Source organism: Amblyomma mixtum, chromosome 1 (genome assembly GCF_055824585.1).
Source record: "Amblyomma mixtum isolate Tamu chromosome 1, ASM5582458v1, whole genome shotgun sequence".
Taxonomy (NCBI): Eukaryota; Metazoa; Arthropoda; class Arachnida; order Ixodida; family Ixodidae; genus Amblyomma; species Amblyomma mixtum.
In genome coordinates, this window is record NC_143012.1 from 254,066,319 (window position 1) to 254,086,207 (window position 19,889).

A 19,889-nucleotide genomic window follows, 5' to 3' on the forward strand; every position below is an offset into this window, starting at 1 on the left:
AAAAAGAGCCGATAAGAGCATCGGGGCAGTCATCTGAGAGCGCTTATGCCCCAGCTATCCGCTAACATATGCATCTGCGAACGTTGCGCTTCCAACTGGGAAGGGCAAGTCACTGTTATACTCTTTTTCGTTCATTTCTCATCGTTTCCCGTCATCTCGCTGCATCATTCCTTGAACGACATCGGAAAATGGTCGCTGGCGTTAAGGGCAGAGTGAGAGAATTATTCATGAAGTGAAGTAGCATCCCTTGCGTAGCTGTTTGCGTACACCGTGCCAGCCTTAATGCGAAGGTTGCTGGGCGATGGTGTCAGGGTGCAAGGGACCAGCTACTGCTGATGCGGCCGTATACCACATCGGTCGCTCCTCAATGATTCTCTTCACAAAGCTTAGCCTGGCCAACGCGTTCGTAGCTTCGCAGCACGCAAGATAAAATAACTGACAAACCCTACAGGCGGCGTGGTACGTGGTGCTCAACAACCGCTCTCAACAATTCGTTACACTTTGTAAGCTAAGGTCGTCGCCTATGCCAGCAAGAAAGCCAAAACCGGTGGTAGAAAACACGTGCACCAAAAGAGGGAGGCGTACAGGACGCGGATATTATGGCAGCAGCTCCAGAAGTACAAAAATATGCACGTCAGCGGCTCGCAAGTGATAAGCAGGCCACGGCAGGCAGTACGTGGCGCAATATGATGGTAATGACCTGCGGACGCTGCTTGAAATGGGGCATGTTGTACCATTGGCCTTTATGCCAGCCTGAGAGTGCCTAGAAATAAACCGGCGGATTCTGCGCGGGATCCCAGGAATTCGAGTATGGAACGTACGCTCTTGCATGTATTGCACATTAGTTCGAAAGATGGCTAAGGCAGGCGCATCTCGCCATCTGCATGCAGACATCCTTTACCACGTCCAAGCGTCTATCCTTCTGCAAATTACCCTAACCAGAGCTGTTAAAAAAAAATCCAGCGTCACGATAGTGCTTTTCCTTCCATTTGACTGATCAAAATGATTGATTGACTTATTGATAGATTGATCTCAGAGCGCGAATTTGAATAAAATGGTCTCCTGTCGGTCTGGCTTATGCACAGTAAACTACCAAATATTGACCTGTGCAGGCATCGAGCTAAAAAATACATTTAAAGTGTATTGGAAAAGGTGATGAATTCTTAAAAAGGGATGATGAAGTTTTTGAATAAGTGCAAGCAAACCTCCTCAGTAACATTTCAAGCGCAATTTTTCCTGTGTCAATAGTACACCGCCACATCGAGGGACTGTGTGCAAGGCGTAAGTAATCCTACTCATGGTAAGCAGGCGGAAACAGTTGTTAATTCACAGCACAGCCGTCTACGCTGTCATTTCTACGTTCCGAGATAGTGGGAGAAAATCCAGGAGTGGGTCTCTTTGTTTGGTGGTTTGGTTGTCTTTTATTGCGTAAGGAATACTGTGCCAGTTTTCGAGCCGTCGCGTAGCTCCCGGCTGTGGCCACGGTTCATCTTTAGCCGCAGCGAGGTCAAACAGATGGAGCGCCGTTGCCATAGCAACCATTTCAGCCGCGCTCCACCAGGCGGCAGGACCGCTAATACTTAAAAAAAAACTGTGTCGATGCTGGGAATCCAACCAGGGCCTTTGGCATTTGAGGCGGAGACGCTATCACTCCGCCCCGAAGGCTCAGGGTTTGAGTATGAATAAAGGGTCAGCTAGTGAATGCATGGGTCTCATAAATAGTATAAAAGGAATAAAAAAAGAAGAAAATAAAAAATAGAAATATAAATAAGAAAAGTTACAAAAATAAAAATGAAAGAGAAATAAAAATAAAATAAAACCAAAGTGAAATATGAAAAATAAAAATAAAAAACAACAATACCGCGCCAGGTTTCGAGCCGTCGCGTAGCTGCCGACGGTGGCCACGGTTGACCTTCAGACGCTGCGAGGTCAAAGAGATGGAGCGCCGTTGCCATAGCAAACGTTTAAGCCATGCTCCACCTGGCTCCACCAGGCTCCACGCTCCTTACGCAACTTACCCAGTGTCGTGTCCGGTCGCTGTGTTGAATGCAGCGAAAGACGCACACGGTACTTTTAGACTTCGTTTATTTAAAGCCGATGAGGGTGCGACCAGCGTCGACCGAGGCAGGAGCCGAACTGGCCGCCCGAAGAAAGGAGGGAGTGGAGAAGCGTCCACGGCAGGGAGTGGCTTCCCAGAACAGGAGGAGGGTGCGGGGGCGCACCGTGGGGGGCCCTCTGGCGACAGCGTGCGACGAAGGGCAAGCGGTCGTTAGGAGGGGATGCGAGTGGTCGTTAGGAGGAGGATTGAGTGGTCGTTAGGAGGGCCGGTCGCTGTGTTGAATGCAGCGAAAGACGCACACGGTACTTTTAGACTTCGTTTATTTAAAGCCGATGAGGGTGCGACCAGCGTCGACCGAGGCAGGAGCCGAACTGGCCGCCCGAAGAAAGGAGGGAGTGGAGAAGCGTCCACGGCAGGGAGTGGCTTCCCAGAACAGGAGGAGGGTGCGGGGGCGCACCGTGGGGGGGCCTCTGGCGACAGCGTGCGACGAAGGGCAAGCGGTCGTTAGGAGGGGATGCGAGTGGTCGTTAGGAGGAGGATTGAGTGGTCGTTAGGAGGGGGCGCACACACACAAAAGCAATAAGGGGACACAACACTTCCTTCCCCCTTAGAAAGTTGCCTGGTATCGTGCAGGGGGTCGGCGCTCACGCGTGGAGGCGCGCTGGCTTTGTGCGCTCGGGGGAGAAACACTTGTAGGCTGGCTGTTGTTCGCTGTGTCTCCTAGGTCTGTCCTGGGCGAAGTCTCTTCTTCCGGGAAGAGGTGCCAGGCTATGTGGGAAAATGGTGCACGTGTTCTCTCCGCTGGCGGACAGCTCTCAGACGGCGTCGTAAATCTACGCAGCTGGTTGAGATGTCGGCGTGCTACTGTGCCATGTATGTTGACGAGCCAAGAGCGCAGGCCTATGCGTCTGACAATTGTAGCTTTCTCCCAGCGTGGCTTTTTCAGAAACTGTCGGGCGAGGACGCGCTGCCCCTCATTAAGCGTGCCGCAGCGCGGAATTGCTTTTTCTTCCCGGAACGTCTCTGCCTTTGGCTCGGGGAGGATGGCTGTGAGCTGGGTTCGCATTTCACGCTCGAACATCATTTTCGAGGGGGTCTCGCCTGTTGTGCTCTGAACCGTCGTGTGCTGCTTGAAGAGAAAGCGCGCAAGGCGGCGCTGCAGCGAGCCTGTCTGATCTCTTTCAAGGGCGCGTTTTAGCTCGGCTACGTAGCGCTCGGCTTGTCCGTTTGTCGCTGGGTGGTAGGGGGCCGATGTAACTGAGGAGATCCCGTTGTCGCGATAAAACTTGAGAATCTCCGCAGACACAAACGGTGTTCCGTTGTCCGACACTACCTTCCGAACGTTGCAAATAGTGATCGGAGGTTGTCAATGACTGCTGCCGAAGTCGTCTGTCCCATTTGCCTTATCTCAAGCCACTTTGTGTAGGCATCTACGACCACAAGGAAAGTGCAGCCCTCAATTGGTCCTGCAAAATCAATGTGCAGTGTGTGCCATGGTGTGTCTGGCTTTTCCCATTCTGGGACAGGAGCTTTCGGCGGGGCGCTCCGGCTGCTCTGGCAAGGCTTGCATTCTCGCACCACTGTTTCGATGTCGTTGTCAATGCCAGGCCACCACATGTAGCTTCTGGCACACTTTTTCATTGCAACGATGCCCCGATGTCCGGCGTGGATGAGAGACATAGCTTGTGCGCGTAGTTCTCTCGGCATCACAACTCGGGACCCAAATATGATGCAGCCGCGATGGGTGCTCAACTCTGTACCTCGCCTGCGGTAAGCGTCGAAGTTGTCCCCTTTGAGTTTATGCACGTTGCCTTGTTGAACAGCTGTGTAAACTAGCCGGAGAGCTGCGCAGTTCTGCGTAGATGCTGCAACTGTGCCTGCTGTAAGCGGAGGTTCTGGCAGTGCTTCGAACATCAGAACGTCTCCTGGTGGAAATGGTTCGTCAACAGTTGCGTCTAGTGGCAGACGGCTTAGCGCATCGGCGTTTTGATGTTTACCAACCATGTTCTGGCTCGGCGTCTGGTGTATGCCGCATATCATCACGCCTAGTGGAGAAAACCAGTTTCTCCCTAGAAGGCTTGATCCTGTGCCCTTCACAACAAGCAGAGGTAGCGTATGGGTCTGGCCGTTGTAGTTAACCTGCACGTTGGCAGAGCCCAATAGTGGCAGATTCTGTCCTGACCACGTTCGCAGGTGCGTGTCGTCTTGTTGCAGGGCGGGTGCGTCAGATGGCCATGAAGTTCGGAACGTGTCCTCACTGATCAGAGTACAGGCTGCGCCGGAGTCCACCTCGAACTTAATCAGCTGGTGATGTACGCTTACTTCTGTAAAAATCTTCGGTCGCGTGCCGAGATTCATGGTGTTCAGGTCGTACAACACAGATGGTGTTGCTGATGTTGTTCCATGGAGATCAGATAGCGGCGTATTCTCTGAGGCGTTGACGCTGTGATTAGGCTGGGAAGGTGACTTTATCTTGGCAAGTCTCCGTTTCGTAATGCATGCTCTTTCGATATGCCCTCGCTTGTGGCAAAAATTACACGTGGCTGACTGGAATCGACATCCCTGGGGGTTGTGTTGGTCGTCACACCGCCAGCAGCGTTGTGCCTTTTTGACCGATTTTACAACAACAGAAGGCTTGCGCACCTGGTTGCTTGTCTGGTGTACCGGCTCGGTGTTCCGGCGAATCCCTCTCTGCTGGTGACCGGCGCTCTCCGCTCGAACGGCGATGTCGTAAGCTTTGCTGAATGTGAGGTCCTTCTCAGCGAACAGGCGCTGCTGCAGTGACTCGTCACTCAGTCCGCACACAAATCTGTCGCGTAACATCACGTCCAAGGGAAGCATGGTGGTGTTAGCAGAAGAAGCTGCGTCTCCCTCCTGCCCGGTAGCTGTTGTCGACAGCGTTCCAAAATTGCAGTCGGCAGCGAGCTTCTTGAGCGCGGCTACGTAGGCGCTCACAGTTTCTCCTCCCAGTTGATCTCGTCGTTGGAAGCGAGCCCGGCTGTAGACCTCGGATGGCCTTGGGTCGTAGTGCTTTTGCAGCGCTTTTACGATGTCGTCGTAAGACACTGCCGCTGGTGTGCTTGGCTGAATAAGGGCGCAGACAGTATCGTAGGTCTGCTCCCCGCACAGCGTCAGCAGGTTGGCCCTCTTCAAGGCTGGGTCTGTGATGTTGTTAGCTTCAAAGTAGAACTGAAGGCGTCCAACCCACGATGACCACGATGAGCCGTTGAACTCTGGTATCTGATTGGGAAACCCTCGCGTAGCCATGGCTTGTCAATAGCGTTGCGTAGCGCGGGTCGAATCCACTTTCTCGTCGCCACTGTCGTGTCCGGTCGCTGTGTTGAATGCAGCGAAAGACGCACACGGTACTTTTAGACTTCGTTTATTTAAAGCCGATGAGGGTGCGACCAGCGTCGACCGAGGCAGGAGCCGAACTGGCCGCCCGAAGAAAGGAGGGAGTGGAGAAGCGTCCACGGCAGGGAGTGGCTTCCCAGAACAGGAGGAGGGTGCGGGGGCGCACCGTGGGGGGGCCTCTGGCGACAGCGTGCGACGAAGGGCAAGCGGTCGTTAGGAGGGGATGCGAGTGGTCGTTAGGAGGAGGATTGAGTGGTCGTTAGGAGGGGGCGCACACACACAAAAGCAATAAGGGGACACAACACCCGGTTAAACCAGAGCTAAACCTCAGCTTTTTTTTTTTTTAAGTTAAAGGAACATGATTCTTTTCCCATTTTTTTTGCTATTTTGAAGCGGAAACTGCATCTAATCGCACAGAACCTCGTCAAACGAGAAAAAAGCACAATGGTTTCTGTTTGTGCTGCACCTTACCACAAAACAGTACGTATCAAGAAGACGCGAGGTTGAAGAACTGGCCCACAACCCACTGACTCCTGTGTATTTAACCATTTAATTTTTAGTCTTCTTTTGCCTAATAGCAGACTTCTCCCGAAAGCAGAAATTTGTCAATATCATAAAAGGAATATTTATCAAAAACGACTACTCGAATCCAGCGTCTTTTCATGCCTGGCCCCTTTTTCATATGAGGTGCTGTAGGCATGTTGTTATGAGCATTTTCCCTCATGAAAATTCTGGCTACGCCAGTCGAGAACCAGAACACGTGCATTTAGGCTGCGTCGTTTTAGGAAATAAAGCGCGGAGAGGGAAATTAAACGTCATCGGCAGCGACGACCATTGTGGACTGAAAAAGGGCGCTATACACGCGCCGCAGGCGAGCCCGGCCGAGGCTCTAGCAGCGCGAAGAAGCGAAGAGGGCGCATTAGAGAGAGCCGACGTACTGGCGCCGACTGCAGTGTGGAACGTTGGGCCATCCCAATTCATTTTGGGTTGGCCGTACGTGGCGGGGATAAAGACGAGAGAAGGCGTCTGTCTTGGTGAGGCCGCATATTTCTCGGAGCTGCGGTGACTGAGTTTAATGAGGGAAAAAGAGACCGCAGCGGTCTTGGTGCGTTCGTCCGCCGCTTCTTCACCGCAGAACATTATATGTGCTCATCGCCAGTTCATCGCTCCGTGGGAACCGCGAGTGGGAACCAATGCAGTAGGCAGGGAATTCGTTCAGGTTAACACGAAATAAAATTTAAATTTTCGCTCTTTGCACATGTGGATGTAAAGAAAGTAGCTTCGGAGATAAAGGCTTGTAAGAGTATCTACAGACGCCGCATTCCAGAACTACAAGCATTGATCTCGCAATAACGAGGCCTGGTAAACACGTTGGCATGAGCAGAAATAGGGGGAAAAACGCTGTTTATGACGACTCATATATTATTTAATTTTTGAACACAAGGTCTGCCCGATGCTCTGCCCTCTTTCCTCTAGGCAGGAGCAGGGTGTTTTATGCACATCTTTGTTTTTCCTAATGGGCCATCGGTAAATTGTAATATTGTTCGACGCATTGAACCACTGAATCAATGGACAATAAAAGAAACGCATATGTAGAGGCCGCATGCAGTGCCAAAATGCTACTCGAGCAGGTAAGGGCACCAGCCATATTTGTTTCATAGCGAAACACCGCACCGTAAGAGCGGTAGATAACTTCTGCAGTAGTCTAAGGAGAAGGAGCTCGCACTTAACTTCGAAGAGTACGCGGAGGCTCAGGGCAAGAGCGTGACGATGCATACCCGAGGTCCCTGGCACATTCTGGTTGATTTCCCTCGCCATCTGTTCCTGAGAACGTTCTCCCCCCTCTTCATTCTTGCCGCCCTGTCTGGGTGAATTACGGCTGCACGTCCGCAGGAAGCGGGCCAACCTCGATGACGTATAGCCGCAGCAGCGGGCCGATCCACTGTACGCAACCCTCCTGGTGGTGTATGTGGGTTACGGTGCCTGCCATATATGCACATGCGCCTCTTGCGCGCCTAAAGAGGGTTCACGTGAAATTGGAAGGCAATGAACTAATTAGTTGGCCCTAAGAAACCCAAACATTTGTCGTAGGGTCAGTTAATCAGTTTTTAAGAAAGATAAAACATTGGGCGCTTACCTCGATGGTATGCGCCGGTGATCACCGCTTTGCTTTAAATTCACTTTATTTCTGATAGAAAGTAAGTATACATCATGAGCAAGAGAGTTTAAAAGAGGAATATTCTACCAAGGAAGACGAGGCAAAAGGTGTTTCATCTGCGCCTGACAAGGCCTTGCCTCCTGGCCAGAAACATTGCATTCTCTAAGCTACAAAAGCCATTGAAAAAAAAATATATACATTGCATCTTTAAATGCGTGCAGTAAACAGAAGCATTGTGAACAGGGCATTATATGAAATTATCGTAGGTGCTACAGGAAACAAGAAAATTTTTCTTCAAAAAAAAAAAAAAAACATCACAACCTGTTAAGTTATTATTGTGTCAAAAGGCAAGAAGCACAGTTGCAAAAATATTTATCTCAACAAAAGATAAGCTCCTAACCAGAAAATTATTACAGTGTCAAAAGCATGAAAAAGCAACATTTGTTGCTTTGTTGTCAAAAGCATGAAAAAGCAACTTCTCGCGAAATAATTGGCGAAATGATGACCGAGTGAAGTTTCCGTTGGTGGTGACGATGGGTTTTTGGCTAACAACTTAATGATGAGAATGCGTGTTAGCGCGTTCGATCAAATTTTTTACTGGCCCTGAGCCATTTCTGGTTCTTGCGTCGTTATTATGCCTGCTTGGCTGTTAGCGATATGCGCGGATGTTGGCGTAATCACTTTCTCACTCTACTGCCTGCTCAACTGCAGATTGATTTGCGCGTCTTGTGATGTAGTTAGCTGCGTTCTATTGATTTCGAGCGTGCAGTCAGATGAGGCGACGAAGAAGACGAATTGCTTGGGCTGTATGGTGTCGGCACTGCTGCCTCCAGCAAGAGCAATTCATGGAGTGAGATCGGAAAAAGTGAGGGAGAACGGCAATGTTTAGAAAGTTTTCATGAGAGGTGTTTGGTTAGTGTGACTGCTTTACTAGGAAAGTGCTTAGTGGGGCGGTTGTTTTCGCTTCGTAATTGTCGTAGGAAGAGTGTAAATTCATTTGCTTGAAAAAAATTTCTTAGCCCATGTACTGTTCACAAACCTCGAAAGGCTGCCTGTGCAGGCCTGTGTTTCGCCAAACTGTACCGGTGGCCTTAGGCACGAGGCTGGCGGTCACTTCTTCACATGTTATTGTCGGAGAACTGCGTGCTAAGAGAATTGTGTTATCGTGTCTTCGTTTTGCGGTTTATTTAATAAGCATCTACAGTGTTAAAGATTTGCGGTGGGAACGAAAACAATAAAAAAATTGAACCAAATGTCTCACAGCAATCTCATGCACAGTGGCGCATAGGATTACTTGCTAAATGACTATCGGTGTCCACTTTCTAGCTGCAAATCAAGAGAACTTCTGTGAAATCTTTATCGCGGTGCAGCCAATTGCTACGAACATCAAATCACATTCAGTCGCCACCGTTACGTTACAAGCCATACCGAGCGCGACGGTACAGTTCAGTAAGCAAGGCATTTTTTAACTGCACGCTATTGTAACGATTGAAAAAAAGAAAAGCCTCCATTCCACATTAGCCTACACCCATGTCTTTTGCAGAATCTTTTGCATTTGCTTGAAGTTTTCAAAAGGGAGGACATTCTTAGCAATAGTGTTTTACAGCGGAACTTCAGGTAGCTCCCTTGGCGCGTGATGGGAGCTACCCATCACGCGCCAAGGGAGCGTTTTCTTCTTCAATAGAACAAATGTTCAGATATGTGTTTCAGTGACCACAATACCTCGCGTGAACATTTTGCCTTACACAAACCTTTCACAAAGCACCACACAAAGAGATATCAATTTTATTGCGAAACCCTTTCCGTAAGCCGATACGTCGCATCAGTGATCTCCACTGAACGCCCGTATAGACCGTTACATGCGGTTTCCCGAAACATTAAAAGTAACGCCATCCGACTAGGAAAAACACCTTACATTTTTTTGCCGGCATTCTCCGGTACGGTGCTTCATAGTGGCCAATCTGCATTGCTCGAATTATTAAAAGCAATTAATAATTTAATAACAATAAGCAATTTAACAGATTACATTACATCACTTTCACTACCCACATTAGTGTACTTTTTAGCTCAAGTAAAAATGCGCTCAGGTAATTCTTTGAAATGCTTCGGTATATACGCATACGTCTTAGCTTATTCATGCCTGGTACAGAATCTGAGTACACTGCAGCGTTCTTTCATTCCAAGAGACCTAAAGCACCACACTCTGCAATAAAACTGGGATTCTAAAAATTGCACATGCTAACAGTTTGTGGGAACAAAGTATACAAAGACAGGAAGCAAAATGGTAGGCGTAGTTCTCATTAGTCTATTTGAAGGTGCTCATGGCAGCTAGGGTGACTGGAAAAGTCACAGTTGTGCTGATTCCATGATGGGGCATCTGTGATTTGCTGTCACCTTCTAATAAACACGCTTTCTACCCAAGGCTGTGTTATGCATGGTTCATGTGAAAAACCGTGACGTTGTACACGTGGTGTGAGGGACATTTCTGTGACCACGCATCCAAAAGCTGATTCGCAAGCGAATCAATTGTTTGAATAATGGCGGCAACTGTGTGTGACAATGAAGATATGACAAATGAATACTTTTGAGTGTGGGTTTTGTAAAGTAAAAGAGTTCCAGAGATGTGCTGGCCTTTGCAACTTCACTTTCCGGACACCCCTCGTACCTTTCTATCACTCTTTCTGTCATTGCGTTTGTTTTTGGATTCTGTCATCCGCATGTAGAGGTGGTGAACTGTAGAGGCTGCAGCATTTTCGTCATGAAGTCAGCGGAAAAAATTTGAAAGCTGACCGCATGCAGGAATTGTCGGCAATTGGCTCATGCCTGCCACCTTAACACTCACAGTGATCCAGCTTGCGATAGACAAGGCACTTACCTACCACCGACGATTCTCACGTGGCAGAAATTTGGAACATGAAGAGCGTGCTATTTATGCCTCGAATTATGAAAGATGTGAAGTCAAACATACAGCTATCTACAATAAACGACTGATTATCCTACTTTGCGTCCGAAGGTAGAGCTTTTATTACTGGGTTTAAAACTCGTCGTAGTTACATTGTTTCTTTCGAGCTAGCCTGGTTAGTTCCGTCTATCATGGACGTGTACTTCTTACACCACTCATTTCAGCTTCTGGTAGTGGGCTTTGCTCAATCCTGAGGCGTTTTCTCCTTCTCCGGAGGAGGCACCGTTGTGGGCTTCCAGGGAGAATTCAGGGGAAGCCATCTTCCGTGCACCTTTTTTTTTAGCCTTTGTAAACGCTGTGCAATGATAGACATCGAACCATAATTTTCCTTTATTTGCTTTAGTTCCTGGCGGAAATGTTTGTTCGAGATGTGACCGCAGGGAGCAAACATCGTTCATCACTGGCTGCCGCGAATCGATCATGTGGCTCCGAGGGGAAAGGCAACAGTTCTCCCGCATCGGCCGCCCAACCCGCTCAGGCGAGGGCCTGGCGCCGTGTATCTTACACGCCTGATTGCGAGGCCCCAATATATGACGCGACGAAAGCGTCTTGCGAGAACGATAGCTTGGTTGCCTCTCTGGTTGGGTAACTGACATGGCTGAAAACTCACATCAGTTCATGTCAGGATCATGGCCGCGTTCTTTTTCGGCATTTTTCATTAGAGTGAAAGATATTATGCTTAGCGCAGAGAAAATACTTGATTGCTGGGCGATTTAGAAAATGAATAACCACCCTGTAGTCCGCCGTTGTTCAGTCCAACGTAGGGCTAGCAAGTGAAGCAAAGGAAGAGCCGATGAGTAAGCAACCGTAACTGAGGCGCAATTTACTCTTCATTTAAACACGTGATCAATAAGAAACGTTTCATTCCGTTCGGCATAATGCCACACAGACGTGTGCGCGAAATGAAAATTGCCGCCAGATCTGTTTTATAATTCCTTCAAAAATCATTACTGAAAGTCCTCTTTACAAAGAGAACTGTGGCGGAGCTGTTTATTCGGGCATCCGGCTTTGATATTTCTTCACAGTGCGGCTGATTCAGGATAAATGGCAGAACGTCTCAACGGTGCTATGTATAATTTTCCGTGCTCAGGATAGCTCTGGTTCTGGTGCCTTTCTTCCGCTGCTCTATTCCGCGTGTTGCCGACATTCTTGGTTGAAGAGCGCGCCTCCCTGCACTCATGAACTGTGGAGTAGCGATGAAGAATTCAGGCGGCTTAGTGTAATCTAAAATCCCCGCCGCTGCGGCTCAACGCATCGCTGTTATCTCTCTAAGCAAGAGTTTGGTTGTTATATTTCTGCAACGGCGGCCCATCTTGGTACAGAAGAATTAAAAAAAGCATCAGCTCAGTGAAATTTTGGTCTCCGATAAGTTATCTCACCGGGCCAAAATTTAGCTGCAGCTCTCAATCACTATAATCCTTATAAGTCCAGTTATCCATCTACAATGGTCGCCCTCTCCGTTTGCGGCTATTTTACACTACGGTAGACACGGGGCGTTGATTGTGGCTCCAATCAAATCTTTTCTTTCTTTCTTTTTATTTCAAAGTACACAAGTAATTACATGAAGACACTCAAGGATCCTTAGCCAGAGGCTATTCGTGGATCCCAAAATGAATAGAAATAAGTGTACTGACGAATCAGGAGGAAACAAAAAACATACACATTTGTCGGTGTAGAATGAAACAATTGCAATGCAAAATACAATACAAAATACAGACTGAAACACTGTCGTATGACATTCATATAACCAAATAAAAAATAAATGTAATTCTGCCGCCGTGGTGGCTCAGTGGCTATGGTGCTCGGCTGCTGACCCAAAAGACGCGGGTTCGATCCCGGCCGCGGCGGCTGGAATTTATTTGGAGGAGAAATTCTAGAGGCCGGTGTACTGTGCGATGTCAGTGCACGTTAAAGAACCCCAGGTGGTCAAAATTTCTGGAGCCCTCCACTACGGCGTCTCTCATAGCCTTAGTCGCTTTGGGACGTTAAACCTCATAAACCATAAACCATAAATGTCATTCTACATTCAGATTGCCACGTTCAATAGATTAGTGGTATTATGCCACACCACAGACGCATATAGTGTCGCTTCACTGAGACGCTTCTGTTTGAAGGAAAAAATTCTTCAGTGCTCTAAATGTATTAGGTGAAAATATGACTGAGCATGGGATAGCATTCCAAATTTTGACACCAGAAAAACGGAGACATCGATGACCATAATGATTGTTAGATATAGGAAGCAAGAACTTTCCATGAGCGGCTGAGCGAGAACTGGACGGTGGAGCCTTGTACGAAACTAAAGGAAAGGTGCTAGGGTAGCAGATAACATTTTTTACAAAAATTGCTAAACGATAGTTTCTTAGTTTAGTTAGTGGCATAATGTTATTTTGTTTAAATAAAGGCAGTGATGGAGTTCTAGGTGCAACAAAATTGATCATTCTAAGAGCCCTTTTTTGCAGCCTTACCACGGGTTCAATGTACGATGGATACGTAAGGCCCCAGGCCTCAATACAGTATGTTAGCTGCGACTGAAACAAACTGAAATATAATGTTTTTAGCGTATTAGTCGGAAAATATTTAGATGCTTTCGCTAATGTATAACAAGGGTACGACAGCTTTTTACAAAGGGCATATCTGATACGCGGTGCTGCCTACACTCAACTCCGCACTACCAAGCGCACCTGAAATCTCGGTCATGTGACGCGGTCTCATGACTTCACACGCTTGTCCACCAATCAGCGCAAGGCCATATCACGTGGTCTCACGACGTCCCACACCCCGTCAACCGATCAGCGAATCAGCTCCACTTGTTTTTTTTTCACCGACGGAGTTTTTAATGTCATGCATGAAAAAAAAAGGATTTATATATTATCCTCAAGAGAGAGATGCTTGCATGATATGCATTGCAGGGAAGGCGCAGCACATTCTATTACTCCTCATGCTTTGTAGCCATGCTCGTGTATCCGCCTGGTCATCTGGTCTGTAGACAGCGGCGGCTGGACAGGGCATCGCCGTCTCCAGCTTCTATTATTCGTCCCATAGTGTGCGCACAGCCTTCCTGGCTGTATTCCAGGATAGAACTACCGCCGTCATCAGCCACTCATCTTCTGGCTGAGCAGCGGGTCCTTGGCATCAAACTATGAGATAAAAAAAATTGACGAAGGCACCAAATTAAAACCTCTGGCACGAGAGACAGCCAGTTATAACTCACAGCGGGTGAAGATTCCGCGATGGGCTACTGGTCTAAAGCAGCCTCGCAAAGAAGACTCCTCTGTTTGCGCAGGTATTGGCGCGAATCCTACTGAAAGCTGGATTTTTTTTCTGCTGGATGCCTTTGGGTCAGTTAGATTCCAAAAGTTTTCGAATAAGTTTGGTCTCATCTCTGGCCTCAGGTTCATCGCAGTGTCCTGACGATGTTATCTTGAATTTGCGAGGAGATGGAGGTTAAGAGCACGCAATAACAAAAACTGGAAGAAAAAGAAACTATCAATTTTCGCCTTTCTATCGATCTTGAATTCCAGAACCTTAGTGATCATTCGGTGACTACTATGCTTTTCCGCGCTTCAGTAGAGACGCAACAGCTCCATGCAAAACAAAGCGGCGAGTGGGCACACGTGATTTCGTACTCTCCGGTGTCTTCAGGGTTACTTTGAACAAATAACTTAATCAGCTCGTAGACCATGCTTTCTCTTTCAGCGCAACGTGGCACAGCACTGGAAACTTCGTGTTTTCGAGTGTCGGTCACGTGAACTGCTGAGTAGGCTGGAAGACCGCCAGCTGAGAAGCGTATGCAGCTGACTCGGTCCGCAGCGGCACCTGCCGAAGTCCTAAGAGATTATAGTAGCAAAGCATAGGTTTTTTGCAGTATATCGAACTGACACCACATTAAAAACACCGGCATCCATGCGAAAAAGCAAAAAGCAGCATTGTGAGCAATGTCATTCCTGCGTACGGTTTCTGCAGGCTTTGGGTCCTAGTTGGGACGCTTTGGTGTTACCACGTAGTTGACAAAAAGTGTCCATCAGCGACTAATTGTGCAAACAAAAAACAGACTTTACGGCCTGACTGCGGTGACCTTCTGACGTCTTTTTTTGTCTTAACGATTAGTCGGTACTTGATTGGTTTTCCACCATGATTAGTCAAGGAAGACGGGTGTCAGACAAAACCTCAATTTCATCGTGCCATGTTGCTGCAGTTCCAAGCAAGCCACAGCCACCCTGCTGCGTCCTTAACTTCTTGGCTGGGGATGTTTCTGTACAAGACCGCACTTTAGAAAATGCTTTGCCGTACAAATTTACATTGTTATCAGTTCTCCTATCATAGAACTGGTGTTGTAAAGTTTTGAGTAAAACTCTTTGGTAAGGCGGACGAACTACGCTATTTCTTCAGTAGTGCCATCGTATGTTACAATCGCTTCCTTTTTATTTATTTGTCAGGGAGGTGCAAGTTAAAGCTTGATATATGGGCTTCATAAGTAAAACCTAATTCCTATCCTTCACAAAGAACAAGTAAGAGCAAACGATTGCTCCTCACAATATTTCCGTCGATAAAAAGTATTAGTCCAAATAAACTATAGTTGAGCATCTACACCAGCCTGTTTTAAGCTTAAGGTTGTGCCCAATTCGTGTCAATTTTTCTAAAGTTACAAAGCTGCTAAACTGGAAACAGTCCAAATCGAACCAACAATACGTCATTTAGGTCGCAAAAAGACCTAAAAATTCACACAAGACGAGCTCCAGAATTGGTCACGCTGTTCGATGAAGATATTATTAAGAAGCCCAAATGAAACAGGGCCACAAGAAACAAACAGCGCTCATTCTGTGCCGGTGACTTTATTGTGCGCTTCTTTTCCTCGCCACTCTTCAGTCACAGCTCCACAAGCTCACTTCATGGAAGTAATCTCGTCCTTTGTTTTTGCTGTGAATGATAAGAAACCTTAGAATTCGTGCAAAATTATGACTGGCCAGTTGAGTTGCAGTAGCTCTAGCTCGTTTTATGACTAACTATTTATGTTCAAAATTATTTAGTGTTTATCTGCGGAAAATAAAAGAACTTGTGCTAATTGGAGACAGCACAATATGTATCTCATGAGTCGACAGCGAGTGTTCCCGAAGTATCATTGTTACACACAAGAACTGGCCATCTTTGTAAGCTGCTTTCCGCTCTGGAAGTTGTATCGCGGTGCCCTCAAAAAGGACGCTTCAAACACTGCAAACAACCTTCAGAAAGCTCCCAGAGATCAAAGAGATGTCTTGAAGTTTGGAACATGGAAAGAAGTCAAGTGGCTTTGAAAGAGCACTTGTATTTCAGCCGTTCATTCAATGCGCAAATAAAGAGCTGGACTGAGAAAGACCGCTCGTAATGGAACACTCATTCTCAGAGAACGTACTTGGACACGAATCACGGCCGAGCAACATCCTGGTTGTTTGAGCCAATGGAGAAAGAGTATTTAACGAGCGCACTGATGAGCGAAGGATGGTAACTGTGGTTTTTCTCATTTCGATCTCGTTTGTTTGCAGATTGGCACTAAACACTTTACTTTCGTGCGCAGAATTGAAGCTCACCAGCACTTTGAGAGCCTTCAATAATGGATCGAAATTCAATTTCCCAGAGAAGATCGATGAGATGCACTGAGTACTTTTCTTTCCATTTCAGATCACAGCCACGGATCATTTTAATGACAATTCTTCCTCCTCGTCAACTATTACCTCCAACTCAGTCTATCTGATTTCATACTCACGTCGTGCCGTGCTTTGTGCTTTGACGTCTGTCTTTTTTTGTTATGTTGAACTTTTGATTTTTTTTTTGTCATAACGTGAAAGCTGTATAGATCATCACATGGGATGTTGCATGTGGATCGTCTCTCTTGAAGCAGTGCCCGAAATGTTCTTTTCCCGAAGCAAAGTACATTACATTTGAAATATTCCGAGAATTATTAACGGCAGAACGCCATTCGCCTCCTTGCTTTTCTTTTTCTGACAACTTGTTGACACTATTTTCTCGAGACTTAAAATAGCAGTTCAATTCCACCATTTTTATTATCGCAGTAAGCATAATATATGCGTCCTGTGTTTCAACTTCATGTCTTAACATTCAATTCTCATTTTCAATAACTCGACTCAAGACTCGTTTCATTTGGGGATAAGTCAGGTTTCCTCTACAGAGACGTCGCGTAACGCTAGCGGCGCCAACGGCGTGCCATCCGGTCTTTTTCTTCTATAGCCACGTTTTCAGGGCAGGCCTGTTCTGATGAGATCTGAACTTTTGACAGTTTATTCGGAGCGAAACTTTAACGTGAAAACATTTCCAGCTTTCGAGCACTCGAGAACGGGTATATCTACGCATTTATTTCAGGAGAATAGGAGCTGAGGAGTGCAAAGCCGCAAGTTGTAAGCGAAAAGAAATTACCACCCGAAATATTTTTGAACCAACCATTTTGGCTTATATGGAGGGTGTAGGCTACAGCCTTGCCACTGTTTTCACCCTTAGTTTAGCGCTCTTACAGGGGGAACAAGTATGACAGAGAACACTATCAGGAAGCACTCGACGGCAACTCCCCTGAAATGAATGAGAGGCGCAATTCCTGAACTTCTTGTTGTTGTTTTTGCTGTGAAAGTAAGGCCCCTTTATTTTCTTCTGAGTTTTGATGAATAAATCAAAATAATTTGTGTTTTATCGTCCGACTTAATGTCTTCATCCATACAATGCGTACTTGCATACCTCGGGTCTGGTTTCATCGACGTCTGCGCTCTTAATGAAAAGACCTGCCCGCGAAGTCGGCAGCAAATTTTAAGGAAATATTAGGCGCGGAGTGAAATATATTTTGGCGCCATCACTCAACCAGATCAACTAAATTTTCCGCATATATGCGGGAAATCGTATGTTTTATCTGCTGGTATCATTAACAGGTGACTGAGTCAAGAGGCAGAAGTACGGTGAATTTGTTCCCGAGCCGAGGAGTCCCCGAAAACTTTTCCTACCTACGGTGCACAAATCGTTCATCTCCTGGTAGACATATTATGAGTATACGAGTCGCAGGGCTAGAATAACATGCGTGGAAGCCGATCAATGTTCTCCAGCGATCACTTCTGATTCGCGGCAAGCATTCAATCGCTTGTTTGGTGTTATCTTTACAGCGCGCTGAGTGGGATTATTTAGCCCCCTGGAACTCGTAAACTAGAGAGGTGTCTGGTGGGGGTGGTAACAGCTTCTGTCATCTCCGACACTTCTTGAACGCTGGCGATGCAAGACGAGCCACATCGTATGATACAGACGCTGTACATGGCGAAAGAAAACAAAATCTGGGAGCAGCGTTTCAGACGGTGGCTGACTGCGTTAAACTGCTGAGTGAAATGTCGTGGGATGGCATCGCGATGGAGACGAAATGCAAAAGCACCAGTGCGCCGTGCGAATTCATTGCCTGTTAAAAAACCTCAGATGTCGAAATGAAATAATTGTACTCCACTACGTCATCTCTCATGGGCTGCGGGCCGCTTGACGGCGTCAAGTCTCCCATAACTAAAAAGCAATGTTCTGAGAGCAAAAATGTATGAATGAAAGCAAAGCAACCTGTCAACACGAACTGCATTATCAGTAGTCCCCCCGAGCTGTATATTATTCGGAGCAATAGCTCTCCGCGTCCCTTACAGCATACTCCCGGGTGTTGCGTGGTGGTGACGAGGGGGCGGGTTTCGAATTGCGTAGCATTCGTGGCTGTTTTGAGAACCTGCTGTAATTATTTTTTTTTAATTTTGCAATGTTGGATCCCAGGAGCGAGTAATTTTAATTAGCGAATGTCCGGCTCCCCCTTTGGACCGATAAATAAAATTCTCTAAGCGGTATACTACATTCTGGTTCAATAACGCACTCACCACGTTCGGTGTATGGTAGGCGCAATAAGCCAACTAATTACCATTGAAAAACACGTGCTATCAGGCATAACACGAGCAAAATTCCATCACTTATTCTATCGTGCACCGGCCTCCCATCGAAATGTGGCATCATGCTCAACTGTGATGAAGAATCGAGGATGGAAGTATTGGTTGCGGAATGTAGATTAGAAGAACCACGGTTTCATCCAAGTTAAAGGCGTTAATAAAAATTTGGCTTCATCTAGCTATACCAATTGCAGCTGTGATGGCGATTGTCCGACATTATAAAGAAATTATTGAGTTTTTGATTGTAATCTGAATGAAATATAAAACTGCCTGCAGAACAGGAACACGGGTCCGTCGCGTGTATCCTGATTGAAAACGTTTGAGAGAATATATGGAGAGTAAATTTATCCACCTATATACTTGTGGCCAGATTAAGTTTTAACAGGACCAAACCGCAACACATTTTCATTTTAGACAAGACCTAAAACAATGTTCTTCTTCGTGACGGCCGTGGTAGGTAACGCTTTAAAATATATGGTACATACACTGCACATTGAAAAGGCCTCTACAAACTTCTTCTGAAAAACTAAGATGAGCTGAAAAGACAATACCGGCCTAAGCAATTTCCTAAAACGCGATCAAACTACACGCTTTACCGAAAAAAAAAACACTATATGCAAAAAAAAAAAAATTGGCAAATCGTGAAGCAACAAGAAAAATAAAGCCTGTAGGTGAGTGTGATTTCAACAGTAACTTGAATAAAGTGCTAGTTAATTGCAGTTTTAAAGAAATAATAAGGAAACTCTCGTCTTTTCTCTCATACGATAGAACTAGGGAGGCTCACAAGACGAAAATACCAACTAGCGCAGCTCTGCTTGTTTTCTAGTCCGCGTAATTTGATTTGTGCTCTGTTATATCTCGCCGAATAGCCTAATATTCTGCATATGCTTCCTGCCAGTTCTTTTTCTACGTGGTGACCTGAGGTCTAATGTCTCTAGATTTTTTCGTACCATCCTTAATGTCTCAGCCTGCATTTGGCCCAAAAGTGCTGCATGTGAATAACTAAACGAGTTTGTAGCGTCTCTGGTTCCTTTGGTTTCTATGGTAGCTGCTGGAGGGAACGCTATTTCTTCGACAGTAGGTGAAAGGTAAGAAGAGTGCGGACATTCAGAGCAGAATCAGACGCTGATTAACGAACTGAACTCCGTTCAATGCTGGAGCAGGAGTCGTGTGGAAGTGCGAAATAGGAAAAAAAGATACAATATTGCCGAGAGCGAGAATGAAGGTTTTTCAAACGCGGGGGGTTGCGTCAGTAATACTTTCTCCTCGTGTCGTCTGAAATGGATTCAAGATTGAACTCCGAGGGAATCCGCTGCAGGGTTTTCTGGGGGGTCTTCAAAAGGAAAAATAACCGAAACGACACACCTGCAGCCGCAGAACGAAGACTCGAAATAACCTTGCCAATCCGAACCTCAAGTA